Raw genomic sequence first — 15574 nt, 5'->3', positions numbered from 1 at the left:
ATTTCCTATTTAGAGCTCTTGAGAATATTAAACCCAGTATACGAGGAGGTGACATCAGGAACCATACTGAGAGTAAGGAGAGTATGTGGATAGTTAGATTGAGAGCAGATAGGGGTTTAGGTCTCAATGAGAGAGCCTCCATTAAACCTATGTTAAACAAACGGAGGAATGTTTGTAGATTTTATAATAAATGATGGAACATATATGTTTTTACCCCTTGAAATAGATTTCTTTTGATATATATATTTATATATACATATTTATTAGAGCATCTTGAGTGTTCATGGAGAGTTTTTATATGTTTTTTATATGTTTTATATTCACTTTGTCATTTTATACATCTTAACATGTTTATATGTGCATATATCTTTAAGCTTAGATTAACTCATGAATATGTAACAAGAAGCAGCCAATAGGAGATGTTTTAACTGTATAAATGTAGCCTATGTACTTGAAGGTCTTTGTTACATGATCTGATGAAGCTCAAATGAATGAGTGAAAGCGCTTATCTGACCTGCAGTGGAATTAAAGTTGGATTTTAACCTGTGGATTTTGCCTTTCATTTGGATTTTAACCTGAGGATTTTGCCTTTCATTTCTACTTGTGACTCTGCATCAGCCTAGTTGCTCCTTTTGGTTCCATTAATATTATTTAAGTTTTTCTGGAGCACTGGGCGTTTATCCTGTTTGTCAGCAAGTGGTTTGTTCCTGTTTTATTAGCTTCATTTTTTCTTGCTGACTTTGGAGCAGTGTCTACTACCAGTGAACAGCGTTTGCTTAGCACATAACTTTTGTTTGTATCTTTACCCTGCATACAGCCATTTTTGGCTACTTTATTTGTTACTGTGCCTTTGCACTATTTTTTCCATTATGCAGAGTCAGAGTGAAACTGTAGATATTGAGCTAGACTATGAGCCCCAAGGTGTAGACCTGGGCTCAGTCACTCATCTACAGAAGAGGTTTGAACAGAATCTCGTCTGTTCAACAGTCACTTCCTGGCAATTCGGCGCTTTGGAGCACTTTGATGACGCGGATACGGCGACACCCAACTTGGATGAGCTACAACGCCTGTTAGACAGTCTAGAGAAAGACTTTGCACATTTGAAATGTTTGCAAACACAGCGCTTGCATTTTCGTTATTGTTTGGACACAAAAATTGTACCGAGAGGATTACGTATATTAAACATGCCCAATCAGGGGGAACATTATCCAGAGTTGCTTTCAAGGTGGCAGCGCCTGAACTTGGAGGTAAGCAAACAGTACATGGAGTTACTTATTGACTTTTTTGCCTCTGAAGAGGAGAAACTCATTAATAACATTAAGAAACAACAGAAGAGAATTTTTTCTTGTTTCCCAAGTACTGTAATAGAACCACTATTTGAAAGCCTGTTGGATGGAATATCAGCCTTAGAGCGGAAACTTCTCCAACAGAAGAGAAGCAAGATAATTAGAGATCACAGAGATTTTAATTTAGGACAAGTCTTCGTCTGGCCTAAACATGGACATTATAGTGCTACCATTAAACCTAATGACTATACTAGTGTTAGACAACTGAGTTCCGAACCTAGTACTGGTTCTGAAAATGTTAATGTTGTTAATAATGCTTGTGAAGCTGTGGATATTACTAACTGTGTACATAACAATGTATCGCCTAGTAATAGGGTACAAAATATAGCTAACATTAATAACACTACTACTTCCAATGATACTGATGATGTAATTACTATTTTACATAGTGAGAGTGGATCTAGCTCTATTAATACAAATAATAAAGAAGTTAGTCAGCCTACTACTATGAATAATATTGCAGACAGAACTAACTTATATCCAGCAGTACATGTTGTGAAGGGACCGATAAATAAGAGGTTGTCAGTAGATGACGGCATAGTGAGATCCAAGTTACCTCACAAAGTACATACCACCATCACTACAGGAGTAGTAAGTGAGCTCCCTTTTCCCCTCCCAGTCCGAAAGGACAAGAATATAACAAGGAGACACTCTATGAGCAGGGGGAGACAGAAACGCAAATTATCAGAAGAGTATGTACCACATCAGACAATAAAGAAGATGTGGAAGAACAAAGTAAATTAGATACAGCTGAAATTTTGATACCAGCAGATTCTATGATACATAACATCTCAGGATATTTGTTGACTGAATGTGATGAGAAATTATTATGTAAAGGCCTAAACTTTATACCAAGTGCACACAGTAACTTTACGGACACTGTAGTAGACATGAGACTTTTCTGTCGAAATCTTATGCTTAAACTGCTATTTCATGATAAAACTGATAGTAAATTGACAGACAATAACGTTACTAGACCACCAAAGTTTAAGAAGCTTAGCAACTTTGTCCCACCTAATCATCCGTTAGTTGAGGCATATTTGAAACTAACTGAGGATGATTTGTTTGAATATTTTTCTCTAAAGAAATATAGGAAGAATGGTAATTTGACTAGTGGAGAGCAGACTAGCTTACTTAAACTCCAGTCATTACAGTCCATAACCATCAAACCAGCTGATAAAGGTGGTCGGATAGTAGTTATGGACACTAGCAAATATCATGATGCTATGATTAAACTCTTGGAAGATGATTTCTATTTACAAGTTAACGAACAAATAGTGCAAGCCACTATTAGTCACGTAAACAATATGTTATTAGATATGTTGAAAGGTGATATCTTGGATCAAGAATTGTTTGACTATCTCTTTGTTAAGAATCCACTTGTACCAACAATACATGGGTTACCTAAGATTCACAAAGACTCCATTGACCCACCAATGAGACCCATAGTGTCTGGTCAGGGTTGGATCACTGAAAACCTTTCTGTCTATGTTGAGAAACATTTGCGACCTATATTAAATAAGAACAAAGTTGTACTGAAAGATTCCAAACAGTTTTTAACAGATTTGTATGACTGCTTAGGTGGCATTTGTGACGTTGATAACTTGATTTTTGTAACGCTTGACATCAAGTCCTTGTTTACTGTGTTACCAAATAATATAGGCCTGATTTATATCACTGAGTATCTACTCTTACATAGCGAATATACATCAGTTAAAGTAGACCTCATTGTACATTTCCTTGAACTCATTTTGAATAACAATCTTTTCACCTATGACAACAAGTTTTACCAACAGCGAGGTGGCGTAGCCATGGGCACACCTTGTGCCAACAGCTATGCAAACATGTTTTTGGCATTTTGGGAATTTGAGAGTCTCTTTAATTTAGAAATGTTTAAACAACATGTAACTTTTTATAGACGTTTCGTGGATGACGTTTTTTTTTATGGAGAGGCAGTGTTGATGATTTGTTTGTGTTCCATACTATATTGAACAACCTCACTGGCTATTTAACCTTCAGTATGAATCACTCTAGAGAGAAGATAGAATTTCTTGACTTGTATATAGAAAAGTTAGCATGTGGTTTGATTAATACAGGTGTCTATAGGAAACCTTGCTATTTTAATACTCTATTACAGCGTGATAGTATGCACCCACAGCATATTTTTAAGAATATCATTAGAGGCCAGGGTATGAGAACCTCTAGGCTAAATGCCACAGAAGAAGGCTTCCTAAGTGAAGTGAGTGACCTCAAGATAAGGCTAGAAGAACGGGCTATAGCTCACAAGAGATTGAGTCCAACCTCTTAGATGTCAATAAACTTAGACTGAACAGAGCAGCCCCTTATTTTGGACCAGTTATTACTGGTGGATCCGTTACAATAGACAATGGTAGAGATGAGAGATCAACTCATGTAAGGGTTTCTTTGCCATATAGTACTGATTGTCCAGCAATCAAGAATATTATTACGAAACACTGGCCTATTCTCTGTACTGATGACACCATCGGTAAACTTGTGGGGACTAAACCCTCTTTTTTATATAGGAACAAATTAAATTTAAGGAGAATGTTATGTTATTCAAAAAGGGATGAATGGTCAATGCCTCTTGAACACACAAAACCATGTGGACGCTGTAATTATTGTAATTCTCTTGACCCCAGTCCATTTTTTGAACATCCTGACATGCACACTAACTTTAGCATACGTGCTGTAGCTACTTGTAATACTACTCATATAGTTTATTTGGCAGTGTGCCAAATATGTGATGCATTTTATGTTGGCAAAACCAATCGTCGTTTTAAAGACAGGATAAGAGAACATCTTTACCACATTAGGAAGGCTTCACCTCACAATGCCTTAGCTAAGCACGTAGCCCAAGCAGGTCCTGAACATTATTTCCTATTTAGAGCTCTTGAGAATATTAAACCCAGTATACGAGGAGGTGACATCAGGAACCATACTGAGAGTAAGGAGAGTATGTGGATAGTTAGACTGAGAGCAGATAGGGGTTTAGGTCTCAATGAGAGAGCCTCCATTAAACCTATGTTAAACAAACGGAGGAATGTTTGTAGATTTTATAATAAATGATGGAACATATATGTTTTTACCCCTTGAAATAGATTTCTTTTGATATATATATTTATATATACATATTTATTAGAGCATCTTGAGTGTTCATGGAGAGTTTTTATATGTTTTTTATATGTTTTTTATATTCACTTTGTCATTTTATACATCTTAACATGTTTATATGTGCATATATCTTTAAGCTTAGATTAACTCATGAATATGTAACAAGAAGCAGCCAATAGGAGATGTTTTAACTGTATAAATGTAGCCTATGTACTTGAAGGTCTTTGTTACATGATCTGATGAAGCTCAAATGAATGAGTAAAACCACTTATCTGACCTGCAGTGGAATTAAAGTTGGATTTTAACCTGAGGATTTTGCCTTTCATTTCTACTTGTGACTCTGCATCAGCCTAGTTGCTCCTTTTGGTTCCATTAATACAATTATAAAGTGTTTATGCGTATAATGGTTAAAAGAATGGCAAAAGTGATGCTAAAAATTGATAGATATGGATCAATGTGGTTTTGTGGAGGGGTGGCAAACATTTGACAACATTAATAGAACAAGGATGATTCAGAGGGAAACAGAACATAAGAACATACTGCTCTTGTTGTTGGGTCTTGATGCAGAGAAAGCATTTGACAGAGTAAGCTAGTATTTTATGAGTAGAGCAATGGAAGCATTAGCATTTTCTGATACAATAATAAAGTTAATTAAGATGTTATTTGAGGGATCAGAGGCAAAATTAAAAGTGAAAGAGTTCCTCTCGGATAAGTTGTGTCGGAAGAGAGGAACCAAGCAACATGTCCTTTTTCCCCTTTTTTATTTAAGTTATATTCAGAGCCATTAGCAAATAAAATAAGGGACTCATAAATTAAAGGGTATAATTGGTATGACATTCAAGAAAAGTTGTCTTTATTTACAGATGATATTATTTTCTGTTTGATTTTCTTTACTTCAACACACTGGTACCTCGGCCATTCGCCTTCAACGGACAAAATATAAATTCAAACAACCAACTTTATATACATAGGTCCCAACCCCAATTAATCCAATTAAATATTAATTGAAAAATTACAGCTTATTTAAAATGCTACATACACATTTTTTCTGCATACACATTTTTAAAGTAATACATGCACATTTTACTTTATTATATCAAACACAGCCATCCTAAACATTCTAAATAACTTATTATAAACAATCCATTTGAATACCATTAATTCAAATATAGTTAATTCAAAATTGATTAATGAACTATTCTACTAAACTTTTGCATATAAAATATATGTGTGTATATATATATATATATATATATATCTATATATCTATATATATATATATATATATATATATATATATGAATATACACCTATATATATATATCACTTTTATATAGACCCAGAAATCATGACAATGTAAATTTCATAAATAAAAATATTTGTAAATATGAAAAAAATGTTAATTTACAAAGATTTCATATATTAACCTCAAGATTGAGACCCCTAGGAAATGAGGTCCCATAATTGAGAATGAACTTACTTTCCAACTCATTCAACCTTCTCAACATATCACCCCAAAGGCTATAGCTATAAAGTATGTACCCACACATGAATTGATTTAGTAATACCCATATATATGGGAACATGATAGAATGAAGTATTTAGGAGGGTGGATTAAAAAGGATTCTGTTATGGCAGCTAAGGATATGTGGGAAGAGAAAAAAACAAAAGATAATACAAAAACTGAGAAACTGGAAGTTCTTGCCTATGAATATAGGGGGTCTATATTATAACATTGAAATCGACAAAGATCGAATGTTATAATATCAAACCCTAAACACTGAAATCCGCAAACATCGAACAGTCAGAATAGCGATTTTTTTCCCCAGGGAAAAAAAATCACTATTCCGAGAAACATACACACAACACAAACACACACAAAAAAACAGCAATCCACAAACATACACTTAAAATCCTACACCTAAACCTAAACTAAACTTTACATACACTACTAGCTATCCACTTAACTTAAACCGACCTTAACCCTAAGGTCCATCACTATCGCACACACCTCACCCGCGCCCTAACCCTAACTCACCTAACCTGCCCCTAACCCTAACCTACACACAACCACACATTTACCTGACCCTCGCCCTAACCCTAAGTCATCTGACCCGCCCCCTAACTCTAACCTACACACAATCGCACACTTACCTGACCCGCGTCCTAACACTAACATCCACACAACCGCACACTTACCTGACCCGCTCCCTAACCCTAACTCACCTAACCCGCCCCCTAACCCTAACCTACACACAATCGCACACTTACCTGAACCCGACCCGTAATGCTCCAACATATCGAACGCTGAAAACAGTGAAGCCACAGCAACGGCCCACCAAAATCTTTTCCTGGGAAAGAATTCGGTGTCCTGCACCTTCGCTGTTTTCAGCATTCACCATTACCGGTTCAATATTATAACATTCGATCTTCGTAAGATTTGATGTTATAATATAGACCCAAATATAGAATAGCAGCTCTTGTTAAAAATGGATAATAAGTAGGACATATAAAATATTGCATGATACTTAAGGGAAGCACTCACAGGAGGTCAAAAAAGATTGAGAAGAGATATTAGATAAGCTATTCACAAAGAAACAATGGGAGGACATATGTTTTTCTCCAAATATGCAACAAAATTTAGAAGATTTAGGATTTTTGCCTGAAAGTATTTGTACAGATACTTTTATACCCCAAGCAGGCTTCAAATAATTTTTCTCAGGTAAATGGCATACGTTGGAGGTATAATGGGAAAGAAAGAGATAACATGGAGTATATGTTCTCAGAGTATGATGAGTTAGCAGACTTTAAAAATTCACTATGCAGAACCCTGTCAATAATACTGAGCAAGCAAATGGGTGTAAAGGAAATTATTTTATTGAGCTAGGATACAGGAACTAAATTGTGTAGACATAGTAAAGCCTTGCTGTGTCTAGTTATGGTGGCTGCCAAAAATGAAATAACTGGAAAATGGAAATCAAAGTCTAAACCAACTATACTTGAAGTAGTGAATCTTGTAACAGAGATAAAAGAACAGGAAGTGGGATCATTAGAAAAGGGTCTGAGTAAATTAAACAGAAAATGTTTTGGTGGAGGAATGAGGTTTAAGACAAGGCAGAAATTAAACAAGTTATGTAATGCTGGTTTCATTATTTGGTATAGAACAGCGTATGTGATGTATAATGTTTGTAAATGTGAACTTGTTAATATGGTTTGATTGCTTTTATAATTTACCTATTTTACATGTGATGATTCAATAAAAGTGTTTAAAAAACAATGTCATAATCTGGTTGACCAAGCAACACAGCTGAGTTAAAGGAGCATTCATAAGTCTTACTGTCATGCCTTCTTTATCATATTCTGTTCTCAGCCTTGGTAGCTTTCACACCTGTCAGCTGTCCTCAGCTGTCCATGATTTTCAGGGACATCCTTGATTTTGACTCATATGTAAAGCTTTGTCCTTCTTAATCCCTCCTAAAACTGGTGATTTTTGGGAAAAAGTAGTAACTTACATTTAATAAATAATGACATTATTTGGAATTATAGATTTCTTTTACTTCAGAAAATGTTTATTAATTCACAGTCTCTTATTCTGTCTATGTCTCAAGTTCATAATACCAATATTTTAAAAGTGTCCTGGAATGGCTCTGATTATTTCTGGATTTGTCCCTGATTCTGTTGAGATTTGTCTCTGACTGGTTGAGAGCTATAGTAGCCTCCATAATACTACCCCTGACATGACAGTTGTTGAAGCAGCACCTACAGCTTCATGCACACATTTCATTTTTTGTGTGCCTACTTTGTCTCTTGTAACTAGCTTCACTATTCTATGTGAGACATCACTGTTAGGAAGCAATGGTGGCTTTTCTTGAATTTGCTTAGAAATGGTGCTCTGATAGTCCATCTCCTATGTTACCAGATATTATAAACATTTTCCCTAGTTATCTACTAACCTTTTATCCTTACCTAATGGGAATGAAGCCTGGGGAATAGTTGTCCTGCCTTTAGTATAGTCGCAGTATTAGCCCTGTTGGTATTATGCAACTCCTGTCTATCAGAAGGAAGTTTATAGAAATTTATAGAGCCTCTCATCTTTTTTTAGATGATAGAGAGTAAATCAGGACACTGACTATTTGCTTCAAGCAAATTTTTAAAAGTATAGCGAGTGAAAGAACTGTTAGTTTTGAACCTGAAAGTGTCTTCATCTCATGGTGTGCATGTTGTTATTTACATGCCAACAAAATCTTGTACCACATAATTTAAAGTTTCCATGAAGTAACTATCGTCTGCTATAGAACAAGGAAGTTGGGAAAATATTGTTTCTTATCAGAATCTTGAAATGGTGGAGGAAGGGGAATAAATGTGTTTCATATAGAAATCTTACTCTTCACTTGTGGAGGCAGGAAAATAAATTATTTTTCTTTATGCCTTGTCCTCTTACACGGGCACTTGTGAAAATCATAGCCTAAGATTCTAGTCATAGACCAGCATCAGTCCAGTGAAAGTCCTGGTTGTTTCTATGTGGTTTCTTGTACCAAAAAGATATTTCTTAACAAAACATTTGAAGTTGAAGGAAGGCTGCAGTAGACAGCATCTGAAGTAAATGGTAAATGGAGGATCTAGCTTGAGATAACATTTGAGAGGAGCTGGGTGCATCCACCATTGAAACACCATGATCCAACACAATCACAGCAGATACTAATGTAGGTACCAATGATGATGCTGTTAACTTTATATATTTTGATAACACTAAGGTTGTAGAAGACTATTTCTGTATTTTAGGCCTAAAAATCTCTGCTGTTGGAAGCTATTTGCGTTGTAGTACCCCCCCCCTTGAAATTTATAGTGGAAGAGGTGGATTTTCATTTCTTTAAGTGTTTTGCAAATTCTTTTGATGAGTCCCCTCTACTACATTTCACCACATTATCCATTTTATTTTGTATATCACTAGACTCCCTGGACTCCACCATCAAAAAAAAAGTTAGTTTTAAGAGGAAAACTAAGAAACACAGTTACCATTTTTTTTTTGCTAACAAAAACAATCAAACTAAATCCTTCTGCAAACATAATAACCAGTTTACTAATGTTTTGATTGAAAATCTGTGAAACAAAAATTACAAACACTCAAAAATCATGAAATGTTCTACAGACAAGATTAGTCTGGTATTAAAATAGGTTATGAAGCTCTTGAAATAGTGAGAAGAGCTGAAGAAAATGTCTAACAATATTTGACTTTTTAAAGAAATGCTCACATGAGACCAGTTAGTCTTTATGGAGCATAAAAGTACAACTGGTGAAATGTTTGGCCAGGAATGAAGCCAGATAATGTGGATACAATCCAAAATGATATGATTTACTGTTATAATGACCAACATATAAAAAATACTATGGAAATCCCTGATGCTCTGGCCAAATTTCCCCAGTAGTATAAATACCATCTTGGGTCTCCCCCGAAAACTACTGGGACTAACTTGTTCAACAAAGGATAAATACAAATAATAAAAGACTTTTTAATTTATAACAGCTTTGATAATATAGACTGCCCCCAAGGCTGTTGAGCCTCTTATTGTGTTTAAACCTTTCCTCCAGTTGTGCAGACCACTGACTGCATCTCTGCACTGTAGTAGCAAAATGTCCCTCTTTGAGTCACAAGTAAATAAATAAATACATATATACATAAAGTAATTGTCCTTCTTACTCCTTTTTCAAAACATTTACCCTTCTAATTTGCTTGTAGTTAATTCCACTGAACTCAAACCCTTCTCTAAAAGTTGTATTCTCAAAGCCATATTTCTTCGATTAGTAGTAATCATGATGCCATCTGCTTAAGGTAAATGGAGTGTGCTCTTCACACCTTTACCACCCCATTTCAGCAGCCACTATCAGCCCCCCCCCCATTAGTTTTTTTTACTTAGGCTACTACCATATGACTCAAAATTAACCTGTGGTTTATATCAATAACTGGAGAAATAGCCTACTGTATTACACAGTTAACTGTAGACCAGGCTGTAGACAAACTATAAATTGCGGGCAACCATATTAAATACATGGTCCACTTGGATCAGTGCTCTTCCCAGGTCTGAATTAAGGAAAACAATCAGTTCCCAGGTTTTATTACTTTCTTCCATACTGTGTTGTCAGTGTATTCAAACAGTTCCTCTTCCCTAGCTCATTTTATTTTGTCCCTGTAGCATGTGCAAACAGAAGCTTTTTTGTTACTCTTTCAGTCCTGTCAAAAACATAATCTAGGTTATCTTTTCCTAAACAGATGTTCCATTTTAATACTTTCTGTCCTTGTTCTCACTATTTCTTAGTAATATTTGTTTCTAATCGATTCTTTCTGTCTTTGAAGCCTTTGCTACTGCAATACCTTGCCCCTAGATACTTTCTCTATGGCTGGTCCTCTTTTCAAGTATTAGTCTGTCTTATTTCTTTCCTAGCATCATCCTAAACAGATTCCATTAAGAAATATTTTTATATTTTGTGACTATTGAGATAAGTGGACAACTTCTTCCTTTAACCCTTTTATACAAAATCTCGGTTCCAGGATCCAGTCCCTAAATTTCGTTTCAGTCTGTTAAATAGGTGCATGTGTTCCCTGCTTCCTCCTTTGTTTTATTCTCTGTCATTCCACTTAAATGTTCGGCTACATTTTCCTACTGCTCTTTGCAATTGCCTACTTCTCACTTTGGCTTTTATATTCTTCCTCAGTTCTTTAAAAGTATCGATAACATACGGTAGTTATTACATGCAGGGTTATGAATATGATGCAAACAGATTTGGGGTATGTGTGGATTGCTAACTTTGCTGTAATAGCATGTGTCTGACGGCCTAACCCTGATTTTGGTATGTGTGTGTGTGTGTGTGTGTGTGTGTGTGTGTGTGTGTGTGTGTGTGTGTGTGTGTGTGTGTGTGTGTGTGTGTGTGTGTGTGTGTGTGTGTGTGTGTGTGTGTGTGTGTGTGTGTGTGTGTGTGTGTGTGTGTGTGTGTGTGTGTGTGTGCACGCATGCTCTACTGCACTGAATATGTAGCCTCAAATTAAATTCAGAACCATCTGGGATGAAAGACATTGCCCTCCCTTCCAGTAGGGCTTAAATTTAATTATGTAAGAGCTACTGAATATGATCTCGAATGATTAATAGCTCCCAAATGTTCTTGGGTTCTCCTGAGTAAATAGAAAGAGTATGCAACCTATAATTTAATTAAGACAGTTATTACTTCCCATTCCCGCAGCTACCAGCTCTCCATTTCCTGCAGCTTCCTACACAGATGCCTCTTCAGCACCTTCCAAAAGGCATATGCACTGGAGTTTGATGACTAAATATAAATCTCTAATTCCCTGGTAAAGTTCTGGAACAAGTTATCAAGATTTTATGAAGATTTTCTACTGTGAAAAACAGAAACACTAAGTCATCAAGAATATAATACATGTCATATCTGACCTCTCGATACTAAACACAACTTGTCACAGACCAAAAGGTCAGGGGGTGGAGATCAAACTCTTGTGTTTTATTAGATCGATCAGCCATAAACTAGATCTGACCAGTTGTGGTATATACTTTACCACAGCTAAGACATAGAATTAGAATAGTCCTGTAGTTTCCAGATAACCTGCCCCAGATCAATAAGGGCCACACTCTGAAAAAGAGTATTTAAATACTTAGCAAGAATGGACAGTATTGACCTATTACTTGCACCAGTATTATTTGAATTAGTCAAACAGTTAAAATCTATCCCATAACAATCCACTGACTGACTTAATGAAGCATTTCAGTAAGCATGGGAAGTTACATTTTGGTATGAATCCTGATGGGAACCGACCAAGGCCATACTAACCAGAATGCCATCAATGAAGAATTTTAAAGCCATCCTCCCTTCAGAGTATGATCAGACCTCTAACTCACATATCTGCCCCTCTGTTTTTTAAGATAGCCACCTCTCTGCTTTTACCAGAGCTGTGGAATGTGGTTAATGTCAATTTAGAACCAAATATTTTAAGTTTAATATTATTCTGATTTGATATGCTTTTTGGAGTAATCTCAAATCCACTTTAGCTTTCAGAAATGTACAAGATAGTGTATTTCTCTTTATCAGTTTTAAACCAGTTAAAGTTAACTGAGCTAGTCTTAATAAAAATACAGTAAAATCAAAAAGAAAGAGAAGCCACATTAAAACATTCAACATTAAGGGTTTGAGTAAATGTGGCCACCATCCTAGTATAGCTGAAAAAGGAGAGATGGTTCAAGCTTTCATCTCTACAGTGGGAGGTTTGAATTTTATTCCTTCCATGGACATTAATGTTAGTGACTTATTAATAGCTATACGTCTATATGTATGTAATGTAGCTTTGAAACAGCACTTTTCTGAATGTGTATCTGTTCATGAAAACAAAGTACACAAGAGAAAAAGTACATATGTACCTGTTTTGCCTGCTAACTTAGAAATCTTTTTGAAAGCATGTGAGAAAAATGTATATGCTACAGATTTTATGAAAATAAGTAACATTGTTACTAACAATCTAACAGCATTAGAAAGGCAAGCTATGAAAGATTTACAATCTAACAAGCAGATAGTTATTCGTCCTGCCGATAAGGGAGGGCCTGTGGTGATTTTGAATTCAGAGTATTACTTGTTCATGATGCGTGAAATGTTAAATGATGATAATACATATGAAAAAGTAGACTTAGAAAAAATAGATAGTATGTCCAGAGAAATTTCTAACACTTTATTGGAAAGTAAGAATATGGGGTTAATCGACAACACTTTATTTCAATATTTGTGGGTGGAAAAACCCTTGATTCCCCATTTACATGGCCTACCTAAAATACATAAAGACCCTCAGAAACCTAAATTTAGACCAATTGTAGCGGGTGCTGGGTGGTTAACTGAGCCAATTTCCATTTATCTGGAATATGAATTGAGGAGAGCTTTGCTTGACTTTCCACAAATATTAAAGGACACTGAGCATTTTCTTAGGGATTTATATAAAGTTATTCAAGAATTGAAACCTGTTGAGTTAAAAATGTTAGCAACACTTGATGTAGTCTCCCTTTTTACTAGCATACCCAACGACCAGGGGATAGCTGGGGTTAAATCCTTTTTGATTAAACAAGGAAAGTTTACAATGGAGAAGACAGATTTTTTTATGTTTACTTCTTGAGTTGGTTTTAGAACATAACCTTTTCTTGTTTGAGGATACCTGCTATTGGCAGAAAGCGAGGGTAGCCATGGGCACCAGCTGCGCCAACACTTACACTAATCTGGTAATGGTGGAGTGGGAACAAGAACATTTGGTAGACAATCCACATATCGTATTTTATAGATGGTTTGTGGATGATCTCGTTATTGGTTGGCAAGGTGACGAGCAAAGTCTGAACATGTTTTATAACCATATTAACACCACAGAAAGCTTTCTGAAATTGACTATCAACTATTCTACCAGTATTATCGACTACCTAGATGTGACTGTGTTTAAGTGCAACAATCAATGGAGCACAAAGTTACACAGGAAGCCATGTTATTGTCCGGCTTATTTGCATCGTAAGAGCATGCATGCACCACATGTCTTTTCAAATATTATCGAGGGACAGGCAATGAGGTTGTCCCATTTATGCTGTGAAGAGATGGATTATACTATGGAGCTGAATAGCTTAAAATAAAGTTTCCTGAAGAAAGGATACAACGAACGAGGTATAGAAAGAGTGTCCCTCAAGGTTCAACTGGAGAGGAAATGGAGAGCCAAACCTTATTTTTCCCCTCCACCATTGGCTGTTGATCATATAGCTAGTGATCGTGCTGGGTGGGTTTGGTGTCCATGGTTATACCCTATGCTGCCAATTTTGCATGGTATAAAAATTTAATAGAGAAAAACTGTCATATTCTATTAGTGGATGATAAGACAAGGGAGTTAGTGGGAAATAGACCAAAGTTTGCTTTTAAAAACATGAGAAGCCTTAAACAACAACTCTGCTATCCTAGAGACCAGACCACCCTGCAGATCGATCCATTTGGAACACGCAAGTGTGGGTCTTGTGCTCAGTGCCTTCATAGATCAGTCTAGATTTTTTAGGCACCCAGAAACAGGATATCTTTGGGAACTGAGGGTACGAGCAGACTGTAACACCTCCATTGTGGTATATTTAGCCCACTGTGTGGTTTGCTTTAGTTATTATGTAGGTAAGACCAATAGGAGGCTTAGGGAATGTATATGTGACCATGTATACTGTACCAGAAAAAGATTGGATTATAGTGCCTTGGCCATGGCCAAGGGGGGATGAGCATACCTTTGTTTTTCAAGTTTTGCACATGCAAAGGTTAGACGTTAGACAAGGGGACTTTTAGGATGGAATGCGCTGAGATAAAATGGATATTGAGACTGGGAGCTCATAAGGGACTGGGTCTTAATGACTCCATGCCCATGAAACCGATACTCAAAACTTGCCCCTTTAAGTAATGCCCTTGAATGCACTTTTTAAACATCAAACGTGACAGACCGCCAGCAGCAAATAAAACCCAAAATCAACACAAAACTGCTGTATAGCCAATAACAAGTCCATCTGAATCCAAAAGGATATAATTTATTATTCAAACACAATAAGATAAGCGCTTTCGTCACCAGGACTTCAACAGATCTGTTATTGGCTATACAGCAGTTTTGTGTTGATTTTCACTTTTTAAACATGCTCGCATTGCACTATGTTTCTTTTATATAATTTATATTTTGTGCTTTGTATAAGTAATATGTTATTTGTATATATTTTTTATACATTTTTTTTTCATTTGGTTAGGCACATTTTATGAGTAAAGACTAATTGATTTGTTATATGGGGGGAGAGTCCTTTCTGTGAACAATGCATTTTGATTGGTGTGTTTGTAATAGGACTCATTTTATAATTTGACCAGTAATTTCATTCAGTTGTCTGATGAAGCAATCCTTAGTTGCATTGTGAAAGCGCTTACCATTAAACTTTACTTGCGTGATTTTACTACACTGGACTACTATATTTGTTTTCGCATTGGATATATGATTTGATCTACATTGGTACCTTCAGTTTTTGTTTTTTGTTGATTTTCATTGGGTTTTTGTACCAGCAAAG

The sequence above is a fragment of the Protopterus annectens genome, chromosome 14.part0 (genome assembly GCF_019279795.1).
Source record: "Protopterus annectens isolate FY-2018-M chromosome 14.part0, PAN1.0, whole genome shotgun sequence".
NCBI classification, from domain to species: domain Eukaryota; kingdom Metazoa; phylum Chordata; order Ceratodontiformes; family Protopteridae; genus Protopterus; species Protopterus annectens.
This window is presented reverse-complemented; position numbering follows the sequence as displayed.